This window comes from Poecile atricapillus, chromosome 3, assembly GCF_030490865.1.
Source record: "Poecile atricapillus isolate bPoeAtr1 chromosome 3, bPoeAtr1.hap1, whole genome shotgun sequence".
Lineage (NCBI taxonomy): Eukaryota > Metazoa > Chordata > Aves > Passeriformes > Paridae > Poecile > Poecile atricapillus.
The window spans coordinates 105,289,516-105,293,756 of NC_081251.1; positions in this window are offsets into that span (position 1 = coordinate 105,289,516).

The following is a 4,241-nucleotide window of genomic DNA, read 5'->3' on the forward strand; positions in this document are numbered from 1 at the left end:
ACATTCTTTGAACGCTTCCAGGATAGTAACTCCACCCTGGGCAGCCCATTCCAGAGCCTGGCCCTCTCAGTGATGGGTTTTTCCTACTCTAAACCTCCCCTGGGAAAATGGCACTTGAGGCTCTTCATGTCCTATCACTTGTGACCTGGGAGAAGAGGCCAACCAGCACCTCACCACAACCTTCTTTTAGGAATATGTAGAGAGCAGCAAAATCTCCCCTGAGCCTCCTTTTCTCCAGGCTGAAGAGTTTATAGGCACCCCTTGCAGCACTCCAGTTGTGAGTCATCCCACCATTATGAAGAGGTTCTTCCATTTGGGATCAGTTTGGGATCCTCTGACCTACTGAAAGAGAGTAGTGGGCCTTCCTGTCAGTTGTCCTCTGAAGTTACCACACACACACCCCCTAGAAATCAATGCACAAAATCCATTCTGAATTTTAACCCCCATGGTGGAATTCTGGTTGACTTGAGAGATTGTTGAGGCAATAGTCCACCACAAACCTTATTTCTGCTGCTGTTACAAGCAACCCAGTGTGAAATTCCACCATCTGTGGTCAACAAATTCTGTATCTGAACAATGCAAATCAGCTGAGGGAATTTGCTGACACAGGATTTCTTACCAGCCAGTAACTTCATGTAGTTCTACAAAACATGTACAAGAAGAACAGGAAAATTGAGTCAGAGTAAAGGTTAGGAAAAAATTGAGGATTTCTTAGCTCAAGGCATGAACAGGGATTACAACAGAGCAATGGTAGAAACTATATTGCTATGGGCAAGGACATGTTCCAAAGAGTTTCTTTACGTGTGGAATGATCCCAAGAGGTCTGGAGAGAGATCATGGGGCAAGGACACAGCCTGCTGGACTACACCAGTGTGAAGCGCCTTCCCATCCTGTATTCTTCAGAGGCAGCTGCAGCTGGATTTCCCAGCCTGATCTGGAGATGAGGAAGACTGATGGAAAGCAAATGACAGCAAATTCTAAATAACATTTTCAAGAGAAGGAATGAGAGCTGTGTTTGGCTGTGGATGAGCTCCCAAAAGACAGAATCCTGAGCAGGAGATAACTGAAGGGACCTGGAAAGACCAGGAGAAAGTTCTGGTTAGGAAACCACCGTGAGAAAAGTCTCTGGAGAGCATAAAGATATTCAAAGCAGCAGAGAAATCAGAAAAGGGGCAGAGCCATCTTCTCTGAGATGGTACTTGAAAGGGGGACAAAAGCCAAGGAGAAGTGAATTGAGGCAGAGCAGGCACTGCAACCTGCTGCTAAAGGCAGCTTCTTCATCTGCTTACCCAACTGTCTCCTAGCTGGACCATGTAGAGAAAATAATGAAGAGCTCAGATGGAAGGTGGAGCCATCCTTCCATGCTGAATGCACCCTTCCTGAAGGCAGGAGAATCCACATGCCCCGCCACCCCAAGGTGCTCCCAGCCCCCCCACCTTGCAGTCCTAAGCCAGGGGCTGCCTTTGTGGCAAGACAGGACTGCTGGGTCTGGCACAGCAGGTGCTGCAGGTTGGTGGCATAACAAGGCTTGTAGCCCCAGAGCAGGGTGCAGCAGATGACCTCAGGACTCCATGTGTTTGCTAGGAATGGGTCACAGGGCTTCTCCTGCCGGATACATGCATAAGCATAAGATTGGCAGGAGCTCTGGCTCAGTGCTGCCTTGGTGGGCAGCTCCTGATGTGGGGTGACCCCAATCCTGCAGTAGTTTCACCATTTTTCTGGTGAAAATCTGGAGATGGGGACCTTAATGTTTTCCTCACTGTCCAGGAAAATGTTTTCCAGGTTTAAGCCTCTGCAGGGAAGAGGCAGCGTGTGCTGTGGGCAGGCAGGGGCAGATGGAAGGTCTGCGGCCCGGAAAGGCAAGGAAAGAGATGTGGGTGAGGGACCAGGGATGGGGAGGAGAGCTTGGACTGGTAAGCAGTTGTGTGGAGGGAGAATGGGTAAAGGTGCAGTGCAGCAGTCAGAGATGTGGAGCTGAAGAGAGGCTTCCAGGAAATCCTTCACTGCCTGGGCTGGGGAACATGATTCCCCAGGCACCTGCTCTGATGCTCCCTTAGGGGGGCCGGCTCCACGAGGAGATAAAAGCTGTCTCCATGCCTTGGTTCATCGGGATGAGCCGTGGACATGCGGGCTTGGCATGGGCTAGCCCTGCCCCCCACTGGCTCCCCTCTTCCTTGCACCCCCATCCCCTTTGCCCACCACTGCTCCCCATACCCTTGTCAGTCCCCCATAAAGTGCCCACCACACCTCCATCCTCCTGAATCTCCCACAAGCTCCGTGGCCCTCAGAGTCCCTGCCCATTGCCTCACAGTGCCCCAAATTCCCAGGACTCCCCCAAGCACTCCCTGCTCCTTTGAACCTCAAAAATCCCTGCCCCATTGAGCCATCCAGTAGCACTGCTGCCCATGGAGTTCCCCAAAGGTTGCTCCCATTTCCCCCTTAGCCCCTGATGCCCTGGGGACCCTCAGATGCCTCACTTGCCCTGCAGAACTTCATGATGGTCAGAGGCTCCTCCTGCTGCCCCCTGATAATGCCACCTTCTCACCCTGCCTGCATCCAGTGGGGCAGGAATTTCCCAAGATTTTCTTCCAGTGCCTTCTTTTTGGAGGTGACCTTGATGGCCACCTTGTGCCACAGTGTTAAACAGAAGTTAGGCCTAAACATCAGTCATTTGACACTGGGACAAAGTCAGAGGCCAAATACCAGTGAAGCTGAGTTTCACCGGCCTCCAGGAGCAAGGAAAGCCAATCCAGAGTTCCATGTGACAGTTTATGACAGGGAATGATGATGATAGCTACAAACTTGTCAACCAAGTGGCTTTTACGTGCTCACACTGGCACGGTTTCCTGCTCACAAGCACCCAGATGGTTTTGCTGGGGCTGCAGCCAGGGTCACTTGTGCATGACACAGGAAGGACAACAGAAACCAGGACCTTGCAATGCTCCTGGGGATCCTGTGGAATGCCAGTGACTGTCAGGTCAATGAAGATGATAAGCATGCTAACAATAAGCTGATGCACTGATCTTTCAGAACACTCTTAGAGAATTTTTTTCCCTACATGTCATGCCAGGTTAGTTCCCCCAATGACTGAAAAGAGTGTGCTCCTGCTGAAGCACCTCTGATACCACCCAGTCCCCTACTTCTCTCCCCACTCATGTGCCACATTCCATGAGATCCTTACTAGTGGCCTGGCTGAAGGGAATGGGAGCTCTTGCACCTCTGGCAACACCACCTTAAGGACAATGACAGTAAGGATTGACCTCAGACCTTCGAGACATCATGAGCCCTAATGAGGTGGCCCTTCGCCAGCAGGTCCTGCTTAGGTCCATGAATTCAAGGGCAGCTTGATACCTGCTGGTTGCTTTTTGCCCAGCTGGACCACCAGCTTGAAGGTGACACGTGCAGGCTGTTGGACACCGTCCTCCACCTTCACTCACCCCCTTAGTCCCACTGGCAGCCTCCCCAAAACTGTATCAGAGCACTAACAAGCACCCGCCCCCGCAAAGGTGGGGTGCAGACCCTGGGGCCAGCTCAGGCTGTTGGGGCTCCTCCTCCTCGAGCGATGCAGAGGAGAGCCGGGCAGGACGCGGCAGAACAAGGAACTCAGTCACTTTTCCTGCCGCTCTCCAGGAGCCACCGACACGCAGCGCGGACCCGAGAGCCGCGGGCGGGCACTTGCCGCGTCCCGGAGAGCCCCGCCCGCCCCGAGTCCCTCCCGCGGGAAACAACCGAGCCCGAACCCGCGCCCGAGCCGCTGCCCCGGAAGAGCCGCTCCCGCAGCCCCGCCCCCGAGGGCGTGCCCGGCGCCCGCGCGCCCAGTGGCCAATCAGAAAAATCGGCCGCCCTGCGTCAGCGGCACGCGGCGGCGGCGGCGGCTGTTGCTAGGCAGGCCGGCGCGCCTGGCCCAATGGGAGCGGGGCGCTGCGGCCGGGCCCGGGCGCAGGCGGCGGCGGCGGCGGCGGGCGCGGAGCGGTTGGGGGCCGGCGCTCACCATGCCCTACAAGCTGAAGAAGGAGAAGGTGCGGCCCTGGGGGCGGCGGCGGCGCCGGGGGAGCTCCCGCGCGCGGCGCGGCGGCCGACGGCTCGCTCCCGCCGCCCCTCCCTGGCGCGGCCTTCCCTCGGCTCAGCCCTCGGGCGGGGGCGCGCGCGGGGCTGTGGCCGGCAGGGGGCGGGGGCGCGGGCGCGCGCCCGCGGCGGGCGGGTCGGGTGGCGCAGGAGGGCGGCGGGGGCGCGCGCGGGCC